Source organism: Antrostomus carolinensis, unplaced genomic scaffold (genome assembly GCF_000700745.2).
Source record: "Antrostomus carolinensis isolate BGI_N321 unplaced genomic scaffold, ASM70074v2 scaffold21591, whole genome shotgun sequence".
Taxonomy (NCBI): domain Eukaryota; kingdom Metazoa; phylum Chordata; class Aves; order Caprimulgiformes; family Caprimulgidae; genus Antrostomus; species Antrostomus carolinensis.
Genome location: NW_010293778.1, coordinates 44485 through 68941, shown reverse-complemented (window position 1 = coordinate 68941; position 24457 = coordinate 44485). Strand labels below are relative to the sequence as shown.

Below are 24457 nucleotides of genomic sequence, written 5' to 3'. Positions count from 1 at the left end.
TAACATTTCACATCCAGCTGGCACAGGGCGGGACTTCAGGTTTTGCAAGCTGACACGCTCCTTTAGTCTGATGTGGAGACAGTAGTCAGGATCCAACTCAGACCTTGGGTTCTCTCTATTACAAGCCATGGGGGCTCTTGCTGGGACCTTCACAAGTCCTTTTAGCTTCAAATCTATGGCAAATACTCAGAACTTTGAAAGACTATGAAATCCTCAGGAGGCAATAATGGAGGTCCCAGCCAGATGCCGCACCCTGGGGCACAGCTATCGACAGCCTCACTGCTGGTCAGAGGGAAGGAAGGTGTCCCCTTGCACACATAAAGCAAGGGACATGCTCAGGGCACACTGCCCACTAGTGCACTGCAGGGCAGCAGCAGTGCCAGGCAGAAACATCCTCCTCTTGGCTTGCAACCCGATGCTCCAAATCACATTCCCCCAGTTTTCCTGTTTTAACAGAAAGCCAGAACCTAGTGTCATTGTGTCAGAGCAAAAATGAGCAAAACCTCTAACAAATCCAAAGCAGCAGCTCTGCATTTCGATTACTCTTTTACGCCCAATTGGCCACATTTAATCTTGTGAAGAACTCGAAGCAGATATTTGCTTCAGTGCAATTACAGCCGTATACAGAACATTGGCAAATGCAAACAATATAGAATTTCCACTTGACGGCAGATTAATTTGGTGTGATGTTTTCCCTTGAGAGGTCTTAAAGGCTTGCAGTTCTGAAAGTACCCTGCAGTTTGTATTTATAGCACTATGGATGTTGAATAGAGAGAAACATATACTTGTTCTGAACTGAAGTTTCTTTTGCCTCCATACATTAAAAAAAATTAACTGAGCATAGCACACTTCCACTGCATTTCTCATAATGCAATATGGAAATATTATTTCCCTGCAGAGCCTGTAGAGAAATTCAGGTGGTGTTTCCACTTTTATAAACATAGTAAGTAAAACACAAGCAATGCTACAGACTAATTTCCTCTCAGGGAACAGAGAGATGGCTCTTCCCTCCAGAAAGGGTCCAATCCCTTGGGACTGGAGTAAGCAGCCAGAAGGGAGGTCATAGCTAATGATGGAAAAAATCAGTGAAATTATAGCTTTCACAGACCTCTCACTGGCTGCCACAGCAAGGAGATTAGATTTCAGGGAGCATGGTGGCTGAATCACTCCTGGCACTTGGGTCTCCTCCACCTCAGTCTGTCTAGGGATCTTTTTTTATTGCAGACCATGCTGAAGCTGTTTTGTAAGTAGTCTTTTCAGTTACCTTACTAACCACTCCCTTCAAGTCTCTATAACTCAGCCTATGCCAAGCCAAATGACACTATATTAAAGTACCAGGGGTGTATGAAACATACCAGTCCAAAATCACCGTGCCTTGAGCCCTTCAGGACAGGTCATAATTCCCAGCATAATTTCCTATCCAGAAACATCTGTGGTTGCAGGGTAGAATTTAAAGTTAACAACTTCTCAGAGTGACTGAGCCTAAATTTACCCCAGCTGAGGCCTGTTGGCCATTGCAGGACTATTTCAGGCCAGGGACAGCCATAGATTCCCCTGCCATGCGTGACTTGCAGCTGGGAGCAGTAAGGTCAGCTGGAGCTGCAGCCCACTAGGAAAGCCAGGGCATTGGCAAAGCAGGGCTCCTGGCTGGATGTCACCATTACAGGTGTATAGTGGAAGCTTCCTCTTCAACCTGGAAAAAACCAACAAACAACTAAGAACAAGGGGTCAAAAACACTGACCCAAAGACAACAAAGTAGCTATCCAATCCCAGGACAAAAAAATTCCTTTTCTAGAAGAGCCTGAGCTGGTTCCAGTGCTTTGCATTACTGTGAAGTTCAGAAAGTGGGAGGCATCTCCTTGCAGTTTCTCTGCCCTCCAGCAGATGACAATACCTGAGCCCACAATTACCTTCCCTCTGTGCAAGGGCTGCAGCATCATGGAGGTGGCCTGCCAGGGTACAGGTGCAGGCTCAGTAGATGATGACAGTTAAGCAATCCTGATCTCTGGCTCCCACAGGTTGCACACTGAGGTGTTTTATTGTCCCTGTGCTTAGTTAAGCAAAAGTCTCTTAAAATTACAGTTGTAATCAAGACAAAGAAAATGAAAATATTGGGAGTGGTTCCAGGTATATCTTGTGGTACAATTTCAAGACCCAGAGTTGCTGACCCTTTGCAAGCTACTGGCTCGGCCCAAGAAAAAATGAATAGCTTATTTCCACCACAGCCATCTTTGCTTAAAAAAAGGCATTTGGTCCTGGCATGCAGCTGTTAATTTTGCTGCTGCTGAGCCAGACGGAAGAAGCCCCAGTCACACTCCTGCAGGTGTAGTGCCTCTGCAGTGCTGGCTGTAATCGCACTTGCCCAGTGCTCTAGCTAAAGATTACCTGCCAAAAGCAGTGTCAGTTGGGACTGCAGGCAGGGTGGAAGGGATCAGAATGGCAGATTCAGACGTATTAATGGACAGAGCGGTGTTGATGCTACCATCTTTTCCATGCCTACTTCTTACCGAGTGCAGATCAAATGCTGAGGTTTATTTACAAACACCTATCCATTCTGCATGCTTATGAGGAGTAACGTCCAACACGGTGGTGGAGCTCGTGCACTTCCCACACAGTGAGCCTGCGAGGGAGGATGGGCGCCTAAGCCCCTTTTCACAGACAAGGCCCCTGGAGTTTGCCCCAGCTGCAGCAGGATGTTTGGAGAAAAGCACAAGAAGATTGATCTCCAGCCACCAGAATTGGCACAAAAGCATGAGAATAGTTTTCTCACATAAGATATCTTGCCTTCACCAGCTTTTCCTTCCAGACTTTCAGCAATGATAAACACAGAGACTATTACTGCGGGCACGTCTGCACTGCATTATTTATCCTTTGGATTTGCACTAGGGGTTTTATTTGTAAAAGGAAAGTGGGACCATAAATCTGCTCTACAAGGAGCCAAGGGAAGATAGGATAGAAATTTTCAACAAGTTGCACAGAAGGAGATGATGCCAAGAACAGGTTTCCCATGGAAAGAAATGCCAGCCAGGATATTGCCCAGGTACACGCCATGTGTAGTGACAACAGCTAAGAGTGTCAGTCTTTTTCTTGCAGGTGCATTAATTCATTCCTCTTTGCACAGGTAGCTTTGGGGTTGCTGCAGCAAGGATTGCCCTCCAATGGAACCTTCTTAATTCATAGCTTTTGCCTTTTTGGTCTTATTAAAAAAAAAAAAAAAATCTGAACTGGGACCAAAATAGACCACAAAGCTGAACAACTAAGTGTGGCCAAGACTAACTAGTCAGGGTTGAGTACCAACCTACGTGACAAGCCTAAGCTGACCACATTCCGGAGTAACCATTTTGTTCATGGCCTTCAGTGTACACATGACTGCTTTTCGGGTACAAGGCCCTGAGTAACACACGGCGTCTGTTTGGCAAGGATGGCATTGAGCAGTCTCCCGGGCAGATCCCCTGGTTCTGCATTACACTGGACTGTTCCACTTTAGCCAGTGGCTCCCACTTCTGCTTTACTTTAGCACTGCCCACCAAGACCAGGTGACTTTCTTCTGCAGCACCCTGATGTCTAGATCAGATCTGCCCAGCTCCTGCCAGCACCTCCAGAATTGCAAAGCACTGTCAAGTCCACTTGCCAGATGTTATCCTCTTCCCATTATTTTTTGCCTGTATTTTCCTGATAACAAGGCTGAGCTATGTGTTATTGTGGAGAAGGGCTTCAAAATAGCTTGTGCTTTGCAAATTTACTTCATAGTTTAAGGTTCAAAGAGTATATGCAGCTCCTGAAGCCAAGTCAAACAGGAATCTAGAGCCTGTGAGGCTTTCAACAGTTAAGTTTTCTTTAGGCTATAATTACTTTGCTTAGAAACTAGACCCTTGATCTGTTGCAGGAGGCTGCAGTCAAACAATTTGCTCTTTACAACACACTATTTGTGGTACAAGTATCATTGAGTTATACTGCTCCCCCTCACTGCTGCCTCCTGGAACCTCGTCTGTTTATGTACCGAAAGCACTCTCAGGAAGCACTCCTAAAAATACCCAGTGATGTTAGCTGAGGATCTGGCTTTGTCTCTGCTCCTCCTGCTTCTGCATCCATAACATCCTTCCATCACCTTCATGTTCAACTACCCCAGCTGTTCAACTTGATCACTAAATTACAGTAGAGTCCACATCATCTTTATGAAATTCTTGAGTACATCTATATGGCTCTGCCCACTTTTTAAACAATAAGAAGGTGCCAAGTCAGGGCAAAAATACCACTTGCCAAGGGATAGGGTCTTCCGTTTGCTGCACTCTGATCCTGCTTGTTGCAAATCATCTTCATGACCACAAAGATCTTCTAGCACATTCAGTAGGCACCCAGCACAGACTGAGATTCATAGCAGGACAAAGGATCTTTGATCATTCAGTCTGTCCACATATCACCAATTGACTTGAAAGTTTCTCTTCTGTAGGTCTTCAGTAGACAGACCCCAAAAATAAAAGCATAGCAACTGTGCTGTCATAACAGATAAGCTCTACCTTTGCGGTTATTCCTAGTGTAAAACTCTTCTGAAAGGAAGGTGCTGCTCTACAAACCCCTTTTTATGGAAACAAAGCATCTAATTCTTCTAATTCCTCCTAATTCAATAATAATTATAATATACCAATTAATCTAATATTAAACACCAACAATGAAATATTCACAGAACTTTACAACCAAAATGATTTGTCAAAGCCCTTAAGATTGCTTTTGGAGGACCAACAGTTCTTAGACAAAAATTCCCAAAACCTGAGGAGCATAGAACTGTAAGAAGTGAAACACTGATAATTTTTGCACCAAATAAACTTTAGGTTGCTCACAATAAATACATAAATAAATAAATTCTTTACAAAGACCCCACCCATCACTGGAAAACCATCAGCCAACAAAGAGCGCGCAAAGAGTTATTTGCTCAGCTCTGGTGACAATTGGCTGTTACCAGAGTTATTCTGACACATTGTTTTGGAGAACATCTGTTTCCACTCTGACTCCTTTAACTTTCAGATGTGAAAAACAAAAGCTCATTTTCATGCCATGTCTCCTATCTTCAGTTGGCAACGGTTGCATGATTATGAAGTTATTGTTATGCTGGATGATCTGTTTGTCAGTTTATATTTTCCTATCATATCTATTTTTAGCTGCTCATTAGTATTACTTGGAGCCTCTCCTATAAATCTTAAACATTTATAGCACATCTCGACAATTCATCAAATGGAGCCAACCTCCAAGGAAAGGAAACCGAAACCACTTCCCCCTGCTCAGCTGAATGAGATTCAGATCCTTGTCTTTTAAACTTCAAACTCAACATTTTCCCATCTGCTCTTTATACACAACAGCCCTTTTGCTCCACACCAATATTTTATTCTCCATTCATAACTTTTTACTTCCCTCCAGAGGTTTCCTGATGCTTTTAGTCTGCTGGACTCATAGAAGACTTGGATTTTGAAGGGTTTCCCCCCCACACTCCATTGAAGGGGAAAAATAATCATTCAGCAATGAATGGCCACTTTTCATTACTCATTCACAAGAGAGACACAGCAGGATCCCAGGACTGGTCTCAAAGACACTTTTCTTTGCCTTTCTCACAAGAGGAAAACATTTTATCAGAGACTATTCAAATTAAGGATACTTGGAAAATTAAACTTACTTTTTACTCTGCTCTATTAATTGACTTGCATGTGTGTGCATGTATAGCTATCAATCAGCTGCAAAATTGTAGTAGCTACAGCCATACCTGGAGGTACCAGTACATGTGATTTGTCCAGGTCACCACCCATGCAGGGAACATTTCTAAAAGTTTGGTCTGTAATGGCCAATGACAAGATGATTTCAAGAAATAATACCCAGAAGATGTTGCCTGGCCTTGAGTTTTCCAGAAGAAAAATCTCCACTTGTGAAGAACCGCCACCCCCTGCCAGGCAGCGCTTGGCTGTGGGGAGGGGCTGTGAAGCAGCTCCTGCCTGGCAGGACCAAATATTGCCGCAGGCCAGGGGAGAGTGCTCTCCTGCTCCTCCTCCTTGTCCTCCTCCTCAGCTGTCCTGGGGAAATCCCAGCCTTGCACGCTCTGCACATTTGAAGGCTAAGCAACACGTTTCTCAGATGCAACTGCTAATTATCTGTATGTAATTAGCTGATACCCAACTGGAATACACAAGTGATTAAAAAATCAGACTGACCATCTTTTTAATTTCCTACACATTTGAATTAATCAAAGGAGACATCCTATAACAAGAAATTAAAACTATACAAATAAAACCCCAAAAAACAGTCCTGGCACACATGTTACTCTTACAGAGTGGCTTTAATTTAAACAGTTCATCTGATCAGGCAGAATAGCTGTATGTTGCTTTTTAGGGAGGTAGGGAGTGCCTGGGAGAAGGCAGTAACAGAAAGAAATATTTAGATTTTTACAATCAAAGTTGTTTTCCATCAGTTCACATAATTTTTCAATTCATCTGATGTCTTTTAGTACTATCAGTTTTCATGGGAGAAGAATAAAAAAATTAGTTTAGACTGAGTTACACTTCCATGGGGTTACACCCTGATTTTATGATCACTATAACTAACTTCCAGCAAATCCACCAGTTTCTAACCCATCCTCCTTCGCACCAGACATATGTCAATTTACCTGCATCTCTGCTATCCCAGACCCTTTTGGTCAGATGTCAAGTGTCAGTGCCATAGCAGTCTGTCTGGCCAGTCATCCAAACCATTTCACAGATGAATACTAATACAACTTTTTCAGGCTAGTCATGCTGATGACAGTCATCCCAATGCTCAGAAATGCCTGCCTGCCAATAAGGGTGCTGGCTTCCTAAAGAAATAAGTTTTGGGCTACTTGGAAAAAAAAAATGTGGGAGGCTAAAAATTCTGTATATTCTAGTAGTTATCCCATGCAATGCACTGCAAGAGCACTTCTGGAATGCTGTGATTGTATTGTCAGAATATCACACCATGGAATATCAGCTCACAATGTGGAACAGACATTTGGAAAAAAAAAAAAAAAAGGGAAATTGTGCAGGCACATCGATTCACAGAGATGAGAAATTACAGCAGCAAACCCAAGCAAGTCAAAGAAAGCACCATCATATCAGGATCCCCTCCCCACCCCAGGTGCTTTCCCCATGAAAAGTAGTATGCCAAATCCCATACAATTTCCAATTAAAACATAAGATTAAACTGAAGATGGACACAAACTACAAGGTTCAAATCTTATCCAGATTTCCCTTAGCACTAGATGCTTACAGACCTGGGATCTTAAAGTTTATTATAGTAATAGCAACCTTGGATCTAGAATCACAGCTAGACTCAGACACGCATACAAATCACCTCTGTACCTACCTAAGCAAGAAGTGTATTTCTGCCAGCCCCCAGATGTTCAGAACTTCTGTATCACCCCCCTGCTGCCCCCCACTTTCCCATTGTGAGAATGTCTTTATACAGTATGGGATTTTATTATTATTATTTGTCTTAAGGGTCATTGTTTTCATTATCTTCTTGACAAGGGCAATAAACTTGTATTCCTCCTCCTGTCCCCTGCCAAGTAAAGCTGAGATTCTCTGGTAGATTTAGGAGTGCATACCATGTTACGAGACACAGAAAAAGCTACAAGAGCTAGAGTACTGCCACCTGGTACACCACAGCCATGTCCTACAGCTAAAGCAGCTGGGAGCACATGCTGTTTCATTTACTTGGCTATGCCTTAAAATGAGCAGTGCCAGGGAACGATGTATACAAATGTATATATTACAGCATCATCAACATCCATCTAACATGGGACATCTAACAACTCTCTTCACTTACCAGCAGCTCCAAGCCCTGCTCAGTCAGCTTTGGGGAGGAACAGACGTTTGTGAGCCATCAGTCACACTAAGATCCCTACTCAAACTGAGATGATTCCCACCAGAAAGTGGAAATTTGACCAGGCCTTGTGTTATCACATACAAACTGATGGAACAAATCTGTGTCTCACTTTGAAAGGCATTGTTTCCTAGCAGAGCCATAACCAATCAATTTCTTTTTTTTTCTTTTTTTTTTTTTTAAACATCTGGAAAGACCATATAATAATATGATTTATACAAGGCTTTAGTCTTTGGAAGGAAGATTTAGCTACATTAGCCCATAAGATGTGTGACTTGCCCAATTTTAAAGCTATCCTTTTAGCAGTGTTGTATACACATACTCAGATGAGAGTTTGGCTGCAAAAGCAGGGAAAAAGTTGCATGTCACTAAAAATTAAAGATTATAAGATGAACCACTGCATAGTCCAGAGGAACTCATATGTAACAATGAAAACATCATTATTTGGTTTACTAAGTAATGGTATAAATATTCCATAGCATCAAGAAACATAACTCAGAAACAGAAAACATTTGCAATCCACACAACACCAGCAGGATGCAGGAGACAGGCCCCACAGCACAGCTGGGACCATGAGCTCACAGCAGGCTGGAGTGGCAGGCAGCCTGTGGTATGCCAAGCTTGCTGTGCTTGCCTTCAGACCCTGCTCAGATGCTACTGCTCAACTCCCATGGGGGCAGAGGGATGCTTCGGCCCTGAGCGCAAGGTCCATGACTGCAGGGTGGCTAAAGAGAGAGAGAAGGGGGCAGGACATAGCAGGGACAGCAGGGGACAGGCACCCCGAGTTGCTCCTGTGAGCCACAGCTCATCTTATCCAAAGTCCTGAACACCCACCAGAGCACAGTGATGCTTCACCCAGTTGTTTCTCACAAACATTAGCACAGGCTTGAGGTTTTCACTGTCCTGTCATGGCTGCCCGAAGGATTTAGAGCTCATGCTGAAGACTTCTAGTAATTTCTGCCACAGCAGCATAGCAGGGCTCTGGAGACACTGATGGTATTTATAGCAGCCTGAAAATTGTACCTCTTCTCACCAACTGAACCAGTTCCCTGAGCTGAATGCTATGGCTAATTGAGAGAAGACTGTCATATACCATCAGCTAAATTTACTGCTGGTCCTCAAGATCAGGTTGTGCTGACTGCATTGTGACAGCAGTGTCTAAAGGGAGATCATCTTCATTTCTAAATTTTCCCTCTAGGAACAAGAGTTTCTTGTGCATCTGCACTGCTAGGTTTCTATTTATAGGCCTGAACCTTGTGATGTAATCTTCCTTTCTGTTTCCAAGGAAACAATATTTGATGTATTCTACTTTCAAGTTTTTCTTCCTTTAGGCCCCCCCCACCCCTGCCCCCCTCTGCTCTCTCCCTCCCTTTTTAAAGAGATAAGTCAATAGGTAAAACCTGCACTTACTTATCTCTGGCATGCAGCATAGTTCTCTCTCTCTAAAACCAGGCTTATTCATATCACCAAAAAATTCAAGACATTTCAAAAATATGTTTAGCAGTAATTTTATGCACTGTTTATTCATACAACTTTTCTGATAGTAAATGAGCTATAATTGCAATAGGCAGTAACTCCTGTTGATAGCTCAATTTTCTCAAAAACTTCAGTTCTGCATCTCAGCCCTAAGTCCTCTTTTCCTAAAAAGATTTTTTTAAAATCCTCTCACTGACCACCCAATCCAGATTTCCCACAGTTTTACTCCTCAAGCCAGGGCTCCTGACAGTCAGTCCTGTCCCCTGGCACTCCCTTTCTGATGGCAGGGCATCTCCTGACGCCTCTCTGAATGCTGCTCTCTGGCACAGGGCAGTGTTCTCAGGTCTGTTGTGGCTCCAAGTTCATTTTAATTCACATGAAAATCCTTTGCGTTAATATTCTTGTAAAACAATTGGTTGTCATGTCACTGTCTGTACACTAGAACATGCAGGGAACTGAATCCATAATCCGCAATTTATACTGAAATCAGCATCTGTAACAGCTGGAAAACAGTGTGTTGAATGGATTCTTGGAGAAATATGAGTGCTTTGGAGTCTTAATGGGAAAGCAATGGGTCATGCTAAAAGTTTTCCTTAAAATTCTCAGTGTGTGTTTATGTGGATGGATTGAAGAGTGTGGGAGAGACTGGCTGGTTTCGCAAAAAGAGACTATTTTAACACTGCATAAAAATTAAGAGTAGCAATGCTCATAAATGTAGTTGATCAATTCTGACTGGGTAACATGCACTCATTTTTATTACTCCTGCCTCCGTGATATAAAACAATAAATGAGCTGGACTGATGATCATCTGCTCTACGTACGACAAGGTTACAACTAGAATTTTTTTAGGACTACCCATTTTGTAACATAAAAGGGCAGGAAAAATCCCAACCTAAATGAGATGACACAGGCCAAGAACACTCAATAACAGTTTGCTTGGTGAAGGCGAGAAAACGTGTCAAAGCACAAGCTGGATATAAAGTCAGCAATTAATACAAATTTTATACTATAAACAGAAACTATCAAAGTGAACATGGAAATTATCTGCAGTCGGCGTCTTCCATTTTGGGTCATACAGTTTGCAGACTAACATCCATCAATTCCTGTGTCTGCTCCAAAAAAGGTCAGGCTCTTTTTTAAGGCATCTCATCTTGATTCAGAGGCTCCAAGTCATTCCACAAAATCTCTGACTTGGCAACAGTAAGAGACATGGGATGGGAAGACTTACATGATCTAGACCTCTGCCAACATCTCTGGATCCTTTTCAAAAATTTATCACAATTTTTCCTCAACCCCCTAAAATAAGGGCTTCTCACACTCTGCATTCCTATCAGACGCTGCTCCAGGAAGTCACTTCTCTCCTCCTTCCGCCTCCAAAGCATTTGTAGTCAGTTTTGTCTCAGGCAATCCAGATGATCACAGTTGTTATCAAGCCTTCATATGTCCTAGTCCAGCCATGGCTTAAAGACTTGACAACACCGTGTCCTTCCTAGTGGTTACTCAGTCTCTTGAAGAATGTCAATAAAAATCACATTTGACAGGAAAGGGAACAGTAGCAAGCTTCAAGTGTTTGTCAATAGGTTTTCTTTGTTTGTTTCTGAAGTAAAAACTTTTCTGGTAGCTAAAATGCAGAGCACATTTCATGGTCTGGCAAGGCATTGCTTTACAGATTGTCGTTCTGTAAAGAAAGAGCTTTATCAAGTTTGTTTGCTTCTCTTAAGACACTCCTTGGCACTGGACAGGTCCAGCTGGGTCTCAGTAAATCAAATGCTTATTTGATGTCAGTGAAACTAAGATGCAACTGCTGTTTCGCTCAAGGTTGTCAGAAAGCTTTTCAGTAATCACTTTCAGACAGAATAGATGTTCAATTGTTCTTCTTTCCTGCTGCAAGGGGGAAAAACCAGCAGCTTGCTCTTCCTCAATAATTCCCTCATATTTCATTTTTAATCTCTTAAGCAAATTACAAGTGAAGACCTTTGATGTATGCGCCAGCCAAACTCATTCATTTCTCAGTACTTGCTGGACTAGAGAGGATCTCCTGTTCTTATGCATGTGGATGATAATAACAACTTCAAAGCCCCCAGGCATGTGTTAGCTTTCCCTGATTTCCTTTCTAAGTATGCGTTTCGTGGGCCAACACCAGTTAAGACCTATAAACAGCTGCACTTGAATGCCATCTATTAAGGCAGTCTTGCTATCTCTCATAGTGCAACAACTCTATTTCTGCTTCACAGAACTACTCAGTCTGGCTTTTGTATTTTTCCTGAAATAGAGTACCTCATTTCCAACATTTACAGTGTTCTCAGTTTAAAAGAGTCTGGAACCTGATCAAACTCAGAGCAAAAAGACATTAAAAGGCACTTGCCCTGAGGTGCTGTGGAGCATTCCTGGTAGATTACGAGGCATTGCTTTGCTGTTGTGGGGTTTTATGACATGAAGTGTACTTGATTACTTCTAGGAGGATGGTAGGTTGTAGCCATATGGTAACCACAGATGTTCTGAGTACAGCAGAACAGCTGCACCTGAGCAGTGGTTGGGCAAACTTCCCCCAAGCTTGCTTAGAAAAAATGAAAAGGGGATATATTTCAAACTAGTTAATGTTATAAGTTATAGTTATCATCATTATTTAGTCTGTTGAACTCATTATCAGAACCCTTGGAGGCAAAGAGCATAGAATAGTTAAAGAGAATATCGGATAGTCACATAAGTAAGAAAAACCACCATCAGAGACAATTTACATTGGAAGAAAAGGAATAGTTTTGGAAAAGCTGTAAAACTTCATCCTTCAGGCTTCTAGCCAAGCTTTATCTAAGGAGGTGGAGTAGGGAGATTAAATAGATTTTCTGTGGGGCAGAAAACTTATCCCATAAGTGGGGCGCACAGATTTCACATGCTTTCCTTTAAGGCATTTGTTACTGACCACAGTCAGTGGTACAGACACTGGACTAATGGCACCAGGACGACAACTCTGGCGTTTTGGTGTTTCTCCATCTGCGCTGCCAGCGAGCCAGAAGCCTGTACCAAGAGGACAGCAAACATCAATCCAATTTCTGGCTCTCAGCTCTTTTTAAGTCTAGATTTGGCACTTCAAATACCATGAGATTACTCTGACCTGAAACCTGCTCTCAGCCTGCCTGGACAAAACTTTCTGATCAGAGTTACATACCAAGTATCTATTATTTTTGTTTATTTTTCAAAACACGCTATGCTTAGGGAATAGGTTGGACCACACGTTTCTGGAATCTATGCAGCAATCTGTTATTAAGGATGAAGAAGAAGAAGAAGAAGAAAAAACCTTCATATTCAAAAGAACAATATGAGTAGAAACAGGCTTTGGCAGTTTCCCCAGTGTGTCACCAAGAGAATTTAAGTGCAATCCTGTGTGTGAATCCTGGGAGATTTGTGTTGAAATGCAGTATAGATCCCAAGGCACAGTAATGTGGAAAATAAGGGGTGAGGGCTTTCTTGTAACCTCACCCTAACCACCCTATACCTACTGTGGTATATTAGGGACAAACACCATTAATTTCTGTAATGACATTTTCTACGTAGGGCAATTTAAATGCTATGTCTAATTGGAGGTGCCCAGTTTTTGGACCTCAGGAGCACTTCAGGATACCCTGCACAGCACAGAACAATGTACTGACTGGTCAATATTCTCTTTGCATAGGATTTCTCTTGTAGGTGCTCTCCACACAGGGCTTCCTCTTAGCACCAACTGAGAAACAGGAGACTAAGCAGTTTGGGGCTCCAGGTTCTTCTGGTTCCCAGCATTCTATGGTAAGGGAGGTTACAAGAAAGCCCTCACCCCTTATTTTCCACATTACTGTGCCTTGGGATTTATACTCCATTTCAACACAAATCTCCCAGAACACTTTTTCTGCTGACAGTAAGAGAAAAAGCAGAACAGTGAACAAAACACCTTTCAGAGCCCTGGCCCCAGCCTCCCTCTGCAAGCCCAGGGAAGGCCAGGGAACCTCATTCAGGACAGGGGTCCTTCCTTTCTAGCCCCCAATGAGCTTGCTTCATCACTAGTTTCAAACACAGAGTCTTATAAACACAGCCACTACTGCTGGGCTATTAGCCCTGTCAGAGACATAGCAAGAGACACACCAGCCAGTAAATCTGACTCCTACCAGGCCAAATCCAAGTTATTCTCCTGACAATACTGCCTAAGAAGATCAAAAAACAGTATTTTTACCTGTTTTACTACTTGTACAAACAACATCAACTGTTATCTACAAGAACATTTGCTTATTGACTAAAAAAAAACCAATATAAAAATTAACTTACCGTAACTCTATCATTTCTTTCAGTTCACCCTATTTTCAGAATTTCAGAAATGCTCCTAATGTGTTGACTTAGAACATTCAGATACTGACCACACTTGTAGAATGGTCGCACAAGTCAACATAATTCTGATTCCCCTGCTGATAGAAGCTAGCACAACTGACATCTAGCTGAAATGAGGTAAGGAACACAATAGACAATACTTATTAAAGAATAAAATTTTAAAAAATCATATGACCAATATTTTCTGGTAAACCTTAACTAGGAGATGAAGAGAGAACAAACTGAAGCTCAAATGGTAGATTACATAGGGCAGGAACTGTCCTTTTTGTTTTATGGGTCTGCAACACCTGCCTCAGCAGAACCACAACCCCTGATGGGGGCCATTAAGCAATTCTTCAGTATAAAGAAAAATTAAACAAGTAACACCCAACTAGATACTCAAGGTATTGTCAAACAAGTTTTATGTAGTGCTGCACAAATGCCAATTGATTTCAGCAAGAATCAAGGGCACACACCATTTTGTGAGGAGGGTGCACAGTCATTTAAAACATATCTCTATCTCTGCAGTAATCAAAACAAGTTATAGCCAGGCTACAGCTATATGTCTAGTTTGAAGACTGCTCGTCTGTGCAAGAGAGAACCATCTGGATTTACTTTACAGTTAACTTAAAAAAAAAATTAAAAAAAAAAAAAATATATAAGGTTTCTTAACTTTTGCCAAACAACTGGAAACATAATGGTTTCTGCATGCTGTTAGCATCTTGGTACAGCTGCAAATGTCCATTAGGACAATCTCATATAATTATATACTTATTCTTCCCAAGCAATTGTTAAAAACCCAGCATATTTTGTAGCAAAGAGGAAATATTTCAGTCCACCAGGTTTGAATGGGGGAGGGAAGTCTTCTAAAATTGAGCTTTGAGTATTCAAAGTTTTTATTTTAAACTAACATTAAAATTTCAAGCCTTAGAAAAGAGAGCGTCAGATTTTTCCAACTGTACCCCTAGTGTGGTCTGGCCAGAAATCTACCATTTCTCTCCTTCTATTCTTTACCCAGTGTTTGTGGAAGAAATGATAAGTTTTTTTTTCCTTTTTTTTTAAAAAAAAAAAGCTTTTGGGGTTTTTTCCCCTTCCTATCCCCTCCCCCAAATGGGACTTGAGCTCTCATCCTTCCCACAGCTCCATACTCTGTCACAGAAACTCCCACCTATGAAGCTGGTTGGTGGCATTTTTTTGGCTACAGTCTTGCTCATTCCATTTGGATGTCACCCTTTTCCCACCTAAGTTTGTGTCTCTTCTACCTAGAAGTTCAGCTAGGAATTGCCTTTTATCCTGTATGTGAACAGTGCCTGGCACTGTTCTTGGTTGGGATAATGCATTTTACCTGGGGTCACGTTCTGAGGCTGGTGCAGCTGCTTTGCTAAGACAGGCACATGGGGCCAGTGGGTTACCATCGGCAAGAGCCAACCACTGACAGCAGGGACCTGCAGGCTGAACAAGAGCAGGCTGAATACATGTAAGACTTCAGGAAGGGGGAGAGATCTGCATGTTCAAAGCATCAGCAGCAGCTTAGCCAAGATTTTCAGAAATGACCAATAACATGGCAAACATCTGCTTTTAGGAGCCCAAGGCAACTATTCAACTTTCCAGAGGGCAGGCACTTACCTATTCCAAAATAAGAGCCTTCCTACTGTGTTTCCCACGTGTTCAGGCTCCAGAGCACTCTAAGTCATTGGCTACTCTCAAAACATCTCAGCAGCGAGTATTTTTTACTTAAGAAAACCAAAACTAATGGAAACACACACACCCGGTCCCCAAAATAGAACATTTTTCCAGGAGGTGAACGATCTCTCCCTGCAAGTTCTTGGGACCCTACAGAGAGGGGGGCACAAGGGCTCACATTGTTTTGACAGCCAGGCAGACAAACAAATACTTCTGTTTCAGCTTAATATTCCTGGAACTCAAAATGCCAGCCTGAAAAAACAATACCACAAAACATTGTCATGCCATCGATCTGACATCAGAAAGACAACCTTGGGGAGTGACAGCCCAAAAGAAGCAACAGACCACGGCCCATCCCCATGCCATGCCACCCAGGGTGCACAGACCTTCCATCGCACACCTTACATAGCCGCCTCTCGCCAGTACTGCTGGTCTGCTGTATCATCTTACCCATATTTCCCCACGCTGGGTCACCTGCAGGGAGAAAAATAAAACAACCACTGCTAGTTTCCATTATATGGGGTCTGCATCTCCTCCTCCACAAAGTTTCTCTGTTATCAGTATAGAATTAATTTGCACAACAACCTTCCAAGGTAACTTAGAAGGCACAGCAGGTTTCTAACATCTAAGCTCTTTCTCATTTTCAGAGGGATCTGAATAATCGGCAGGGAGGAGCTTGGCTGCTCTGTAATACAGAAACTTGGCTAGAGTGATGCTGTTAGCATGAAACAGCAGCAGATCCAATGCCCAGAAGTTGAAATGCAACTGTTATTAATTCACAACTGTACTTCAGTATTAGCCACAGGCCACGACCATGTCTGGTCCTGGTCCTTCTAGAATGAACTTTTATTTTTTAAACAGACAGGGGATGGCAAAGTTGGTTGGAAGGATTTGAAGTAACACTAAAAATAACCGACATAGTCAGGAACTTGTGTCCCACTGAAAATTAATGGCATCTACCACGGGACTTGGCTACTTTGGGAAAAACACTTGGGCATCCCAAAACTTTGATCAGGCACAGGCATTTGCAGTCATAGGAGACTGTTTCTGTTCTTGAAAGAGATTTAAAAAGTTCCACAGTGAGTATGCATCAACAAGTGGCTGATTTTGCACACACTGGAGTGGGAGGAGGGAGCACTGTGAGCCAGAAAGATAGGCAAGCAGTGCATACAGGTCTGCTCAGAGAGATCATCGCCAAGATGATAATCTCAACAGAAGGGGTTGGGGTGCCCCAAAAAGCAGGTACAGAGGCCAGTGGGCTACTTCTTGGTATCATGTGCTTGTCCTGACTGGTTTCTTTGCCTCCTTCCTCCACTGCCAGGCAGAAGGCAATGGATTTGAAGAATTTTCCACAAGAAATATAATACTCACATGAAGCTGGAGCTTCTAATGTCATTGTGAGCCTGGCTTCAGCAGCACCAAAATCTCATTGCTTCCAATGAAGTTGTCTGAATTGGCAACACTGAGGAATGGTTTGCTGCAGAACAAACACTTGGCCGGAGGATATTGTGTGCCAGCTCCTTGCACATGATCATCGATCCCTCTAGCAGACAGCTTTGTGGGCCATGAAGGTCGTTGCTCTCACAGCAGATGAGGTGCTGGAGCAGAAGAGGTGTGGCTCTGACACTGCAGAACCCTGATTTGATCTTTTATGAACCTGGCTGTGGCTTACTACAGAAAGTTTTGGACTTTCTGCAATAGGAAGGCATGGAGCTTTTCAGGAAAACTTTTTAGGAAAGTAGGGAGTTTTTCCAAAGGTTAGAGCATACCTCTGCCTCTTCTTGGTGAGCTGTGCCCATGTCACCAGAGCCGAGCAGGGCTGAGCACTACATCACTTTCCCAGCAAAGAAAGGCATTTTCAGAAGTCAGATGGATACTGAGAGCGGCAGCTTTGGGTAAAACCAAGACAGCAGGTAGGGGAAGGTGGCATTCTGGTGGTGCACAGACAAGAGATGAGGATCTTGTTAGGTTGCCACCTCTCCCATTGCCTGTTGTGCCAGTGCCAAATCACTTGTGCACAGCATGACAGAAAACAGCAGTGCAATGCTCCTAATCCATGTAGCATCAGGCTTGACAAGGGGATAAGAAGATAAAAGATTAGTTTTGTTTTATTATAGTCAACACGCAGGCATCACATTATCTTAGTCACACTGAGGCTAGGTAGCTAAACTGCCAGGTTTAATGTTTCAGGTCACATCAGGGAATAGTTTTACCAGCAGATGTAAAGATCATCCTTTGGTGTGGGTAGCACTCAAGGTCAGAGTCAGCAAATCCTCCTCTAAAAATAGACTCTAGTTGCAAAGTTGGTAAGATTTCTTTTGTCGTTCTGCTGCACTTCACAAGATCCAGCTACCTAGAGCACCCACCTAAACTTACAGGTAAGGCTAAGCAATATACATTTTCTGCTGTATTTCTTGTGCTCCTTTTCTTCCTTTTATAACCTGGTTTAGCAAACCAGGGAGAGGACCGAGACCTGGCAAACATTCTAAGGTAACTGCCAACTTTATAAACTTGTTGCAGAAGAAAAAAAAAAAGAAAAAAGAAAAAAAAAGCTTAAAACTATTGCAGAGTCAAAGAGGTTTTGAAAGTATAATTTTTTAAAAAACAAATTGGTCATGTTACAGAAATAACTTTGTGAAATAGGAAATGAGGTGCCAAAACTGTATTTATCTTAGAGATAATTTAAATTTAAATTTTGAAAGTTAGGAATAAAAATGAAATTTTTCAAGCTTTTATAACATACATCCCAGAATATTTTGTTTATTCTTTGATAATTGCTCCACCCTCCAGTCAAATCTAACTTTTCCAATCGAATTACAATTCTCTCAGATGACACCATGTTTTAGGATTCTTTGGGCACTCTCATAATATTTAATAAAATCTCAGCTTAGTCTGTTTCAAATTAACCAATTCAGTCAACAATAAAGAAAGAAGGCAAAAAAAAGTTTTTTAAAAGTCATCAGTGGCTTAGAAATTCATTGAACTAGCTGGTTAGTTTTGAAAATTCACAGCAGGAGGGTCCGGGAAATAATTGTACAGAGGCTATGATTCTTCTGGTTTTAAACTGTATAAAGATGAATGCATTGGATGAACTATTTTACAGTCTCTGAACGCTTCAAGCATAAGAATGCAGGGGTAAAATAAAGGAATTGAAGTAAGTGACTGTTTTTGGTGAAGACTAGGACACTAGGACAGGAATAAGGAACACAGGATTGTGTTATTCTTCACTTAAGTATACTGCAGGTACCCGAGGGATTTCCAGTTTTGGATGTACAACACTTGAATTCTTTTAAGGCTCTTTTAGAGAAAGATTTTTTTGAAGTATTTTCTCCTCCTCCCTCCCAAGAAGTATTTGCACAAATTTTTTTTTTTTTTTGTCTAGTGTTGGCAAAAAAAAAAAAAAAAAAAAAAAACACTCAAGGAACCACTGCAGAATCGCACTTCACTGCAGCACCCCGGGTGCAGCGCACTGCAGGTTACACAGGAAAGCATACAGCTCTTCATGGCTATTGACAGTGTTTGGAGTCTGAGCAGAATGTCGTGTAGATGGCATATCAGGGAGCACCATTTTAAATTCATTTAGTTATATCATCTAACAAAGGAAGCTTTTGTTACTGCAGCTAACCAACTCTCAGCTCAACTGATGTACTTCGAGTCATGAAAACCTTAGAAACCAAAGCACTGTTTACCCTCCTCCCAAGTGCAAACACTGCGCTCCAGACAGCATGTGCCTTGGCTTCTGCAAGGAGAACTTTCCAGTTTATAAAACAGCTCTCTGCTTAGTCACACTCAAAAAAGGGTAAGTACTTTTTCACCCTGAAGGGAGGTATGTACCTGGCATGCTGGATGGAAATGGAAGAACAAAACATTTCTTAAGAATTCAGGAACTTGCTCAATAGACCCTCCGTCACTGCTTCAGATGACCCTCAGTCATTAGATTTTATTTTTGTCTGCCTTCAGCACTTACACGGAGACAGGTTACTAAACTGTATTCAAGCCTTCTGCACATTTTTTTGAAAGTGTAGAATTGGTATTCTCCATCCTTACCTCCTCTCAGGTACTTTTCTGTCTTGTACATACTAGTTACAGATGCTATTTCTCCATGAAGGTCTTATCTAAGGTAGCTGAAAATAACTGAAATAAATAAGTAAATAAAAATAAATGCATTATTTCTGCAGTTGTCTAGAAGCCAAGAAGGTCTCAGGTTTGGACCCCCTGGAAGATAGATGTCGTCTGATTTCAGTGGCATTGAATTCCACCTGATAAATAAAAAACATTCAAATAAGTCAGCTCTCCATACAACATCAGAAAACAGGAATAGTTTCTCAATAACAAGCACTTAATGCACAAAAGTGGTTTATTAATCATAATTACAGGGGGATGGGGGGGTGGGGGTTTTCACTTCCTTGTTTTTCTTTCAAATTTAGTGTTCATGGCAGTAGATAAATTCAGTCTCCAGACTTGAGGGTCAAACCACTGACTAATTTCAAGGGCACCATGTTTATCTCCTACTGCATTGGTATGGGCATAAGGTCTACTGGAAATGTCATTACTTGTGTAGACTTCTCATGAAAGGCCCAGAGCTGAGAGACAGATAGTTTGCTTTGGTTATTTTATTTCCCTCCCTTGGCATCTTGAAAAAAAACCCTTAAGATATCACAGCTCCACTCCTTTTTCAGAGTTATCATGAGGAAAGAGGTAGGAAGCAAAATTTGAAAGCATCAGATCAGGAATGAGATAAAAATCTGCCTCCACATTTACAAATAGGTTATATATTTAGGTGTTTGCTGGATGCTGAAAACTTTTTACTCCCAGCTAAACCAGAGGGATTTGCATTTTGTTGGTATTTTCAGGGAGAAGTAGCTTTTAGACAACTCTCCAAGTACAAAACCAAGGCCGGTACACTTGTGTACACCAAATTAAATTTAATAAATCCAGCATCAAAAGCTCCACTAGCACAGGTGACTGATATCATATGGGCTGGGAGAACTCCCAAGAGCAGGAAACATGGGTGGTAAGGAATTTAAATTATTCTGCTATATAAATATGGACTCAAGTGAGCAAGGAAGCCTTGTGCCCTATGTCAGGCAGGACAGAACATCTAACAGGATTACAGTTGTTCCCTCTGAAGGAAGAAGCAAGGAAATCTGCCTTATGTCTCCATTTTTTTTCCCCACCTCTTACTTTCTTAGCCTCTCTTGCTGCATGTTTGTAGAGCACACTGACACCATTGGGTTCTGACCTCACTGGGGATCTGTGGCTTCAGGCACACAAACACCACTACAAATTGTCAGGCAGAGTATGTATGCTTGGGGCAACTGCAGTGATAGAGGAACCCCACCCCCAGGTCAGAGAGGGGTGCAGAAAAGAATGGGAAAGGGTATATAGGTCCTTGCAAAGGGCAAGAGCAAATGCAATCCTTTTCTGTTCATGTCTGCATTTTTCTTTTTCAAATTTCTAGAGCTGACTTGGATCTTAATTCCCAGGCATAAATCTTGCCAAATTGTTTGGCATCTTTATACACAGCACTAAGGCTTGCACAGCACGTTCAGCCAAAAATATTAAGAAACATAGTATTTGTTATGTAGATAATGACTTATAGCTTTCAGTCTCAAAGTACTCAGAAACTTCCACCACATCTGGAAAACCAGCAGTAGAAATGTACACACAACCACTGAAGCTCTGATGTTCACCTCTAGATACGAACCTCAATTTTCCCCAACCCCATCTGTGGGATTATCACACTGCAGAGTCTGTGACTGATGTTTCCAAAAGCATTAACTAACCCCTACAAATTTGGGGGTGGGGGAGGCATATACCACCAGTTGAACAAATTTGAAAATGGGCTGTTATGTTGTGTGACTTCCCAGGGCTTTCCTGGAAATTTTGGGTTAATTTGAGGAGTTCAAGAGACTCAGAACAAAGTGCAGAAAGTAAATCTTTCACTGCCATATCACTGCTCCAGCCACTAGACTGTGATCACTCCCTGAATTAAACAGCAGATACACTGGCAGATTTTCCTTTTTTACCCTTGCACTTTCCTTCCTCCCTCCCTGTTTTTTTAAAAATAAAATAAAAAAAGCTAAAGAGCTCTAAGAAATTCCATTTGGCAGCTGTAGAGCGGATAGTGAACATAAAGAAGAGATTCCTTTGCTGTGCCTAATACATGCTTCTTATCCAAATTAGCCACACAATTACTTCTATCAATGCAAAAATAGTTTAATGGTTTTTTTCTAGTGCACAGCACTCAAAAATGACTTAAAACTCAGTGTAATTTGCCACAGTGTATGTCCTGAAGTGGCTCGCTAATGAAAAGAGGATTAACTCTCCATTATTCTGAATTACCATTTTGTGAAATCACTAACAATATTTTCATTTATATACATATAAGCCAGGGGGAAGAAATATTCCAGCCATCCAAGTGATTAACAAATAAAATTCATTAGATAACATGCACTTTGGTCTTATTTATGAAGAGAAAGATTAGGGTATAAAAATGCAGATGACTGAATTTTTATCATCCTTGTTCTGATAATACACTAAGTCTATGACAGCATAATTGGTGAGCACTGGCAGATCAGAGTTAGTCACATGCTGGATTGAGAAGCAAAACCCACAGAATGTCAGGCTTGGCAGACAAAATCTCACAGGCTTGAGCATCAGACCCTGGTCCCACTGAGGTGGACTTGGCACTCAGCTGCTGACCAGCCACCACAGGGTGAGTGCAGAGAGGGAACGGGAAGGTCTCAGCAGCCCACACGGCCTTGGTATAGTGGAAGGGAGTTCCTGGCCCCAGAGGGAGGGCTCCATTCCTTACTACACCCCAAAGTTGAGCTCAAACCTTCATGCCGAGGAGAACCTCTCTGGGACAAAACCAGTTCCTGCTAGATTAGCCACCTCTTCATCCCTCCCGCATGAAATAAGAAAGGCTGTCCTGTGCTAAAGCAGCACTTCCAGGAGCAATTAGGGTGCAGAGCTCCTTATGCAAAGGGCATGAGGACTGTGTCTACTCCAGAGAGCTTTCACATCCAAGGTTGTGTGTCCCTGGCACAGTGCAGTCCCAAGCTGGTACAGGACAGCTGCACTAGTACATCATTCAGCCTGTGCCACCTAGTCTATAAGGCAAAGCATTTTATCCTGAACAAAGTACCGCAAGAGGTGGGAGACTGCTCTGATGAGGCTGTGCAGGGGTAACCCTGCAATATGTCTGACATCTGACTGTGCCAGGTGGACACCCTGCAAGGAACGGTCTCCCCTCCACAGAGGTTTGCAAAAGAAATCTGAGCTTTCCCTGCCTGGGCTTGTGCTAGACAGTCATCCTTATATAGACGGTCATTCTTATATTCACAACAGCATTCAGAACAGCCACCAAAAACCAAAAAGTCCAATCCACTTTTTACTTTTTAATCTAAGAGGACAGACCTAGGGAACAGTCTTCCCTCAGCTCCATTTGGTGTACACCAAATAGCCAATAAGAGATGAGGTTCCTGGAAAGACACAAGCGCTTCCATCCTTCTCCCCTCAACCAAATGCCTTGTGGCAATTAATTCCAGAGCTCAAGTAGCAAACCTGTGCCTTTTTCCTCCTTCCCCTCCTCCTAGTTACCCTCTGTTACTTCTTCCTTAGTCTAGAGTCAAATCTGAAATAAATATTCTATTAGAGGAATTTCAACTGATGCTTTCCTGTGCTCTAATTCAATTTAAAAATCCCCGCAGCAGATAACATTGGCAAGACATAAAAGAACATAGCTTACTTGAAAGTTCAGGGAGCATATGGTTTTGCAGGACAGACAGAAACGAGTATTTCTCAGCAGAGGTCTAACTTTCAGAGTGCAAACCAAGCTTCAAACTGAAATGGTGTTACAGTACCACAAACGATTATTTGCAAATGTAATAGTCGTGTTTTGAGGTCTGCAATCTCCAACCAGGACTATTGGTATAACAAATCAACGCACTGTGGCCACTGAGTGCAATTACTGATTACATTGCTTTCTCTTTTTCCCTTCATTTCCTCCCCTCCCATTTTATGCAGCCAAGAGTAAAAGCCCAGTCAGTCCTTCAGCATCAAGGCAACAGGCCCTCAGTTAAGATAATTCCTTACTAGACACATAGCAGTTCTTATCAAGCTCTAGATAACAGCCTATTCACTCCCAAAGTCAGACTGTATGAGATTTGTATCTCTGACAGTCTAACATCATCTACACTGTTAAGTTTGCATGTAGAATTAGCATAATTCTGGCATGGGAAGGAAAAAGGCTCTCCTGGGGAAAGGCTACGGGGGGCACAGAGACCAGAAGCTGGAATTCTCAGAGCCCTTTACAAATCTCAACAGAGGACCACTTAGCTAAACATCATCATCATGTTTTAGGAAGCTTGGCTGAAAGATAGATCCCCTTGCCAGTGAAAGCAAGCCAATTTTTGAACAAAGGTGTACACATGCCAAACAAAAACCAGCTCCACAGTCTTGCCTAGCTTTGGAGTAGGAAAACAGGAATCATTTGGCTTTTTCAAGTTTCGTAGAGAAACAGAACATGACAGGCACAAAAGAGCCCAAACTGAGGAAACAAACCCCATGGGTACGTAGAATGTCAGTGAAAAATGGCCATCCTGCTTGCAGGAGACCTCGACAATAGCTTCACAAAGGCACTAGGCCAGATTTTTGTAATTAAAAGGACACAAATGTCACCAGCGGTCAATATAAAAAATTTGTGGGAGCCACTACACGATTTGTTGCTTGCAAGGAAGGTGGATTTTTGTCAGGCTGTACTTGCACACTTCATAAGATCAAGCCCAACTCCACCTTTTTTTGTTAAGAGTCTCCTACAGAACTGCAAGGTTCAACTTCTCCCTTCAAGGGGGTGAGAGACAGGAGCAACCACTGACATCAGACAGTCCAGCAGAACAAGACAGACCCAACAGGGAGATGGAATAGGCAAGAAAGTCTCCAGGAAAAGGCTGGCAACATGGAAAAAAGGGAAACTTGTTTTCAGAAGACAAGAGAGGATGGCTGAGAACTGGCAACAGGGCAAACAGGAGATCAGGCATGTGGCCAGCCCCAAATTCTAGTTCCTAGAGGTTTGCTGTAGTC

General features: G+C 42.2%; 1 protein-coding gene across 1 annotated transcript in view; it reads left to right on the top strand.

The window, feature by feature from the left end:
- Positions 1 to 17619: 17619 nt before the first annotated feature.
- The window catches only part of DUSP29 (dual specificity phosphatase 29), a 24449-nt gene continuing 17611 nt past the window's right edge, over positions 17620 to 24457 (top strand). Inside the window, exon 1 of the mRNA XM_010177430.1 lies at positions 17620 to 17748. The gene's annotated coding sequence lies outside the window, so the exon portion shown is untranslated. The remainder of the gene's footprint in view (positions 17749 to 24457) is intronic.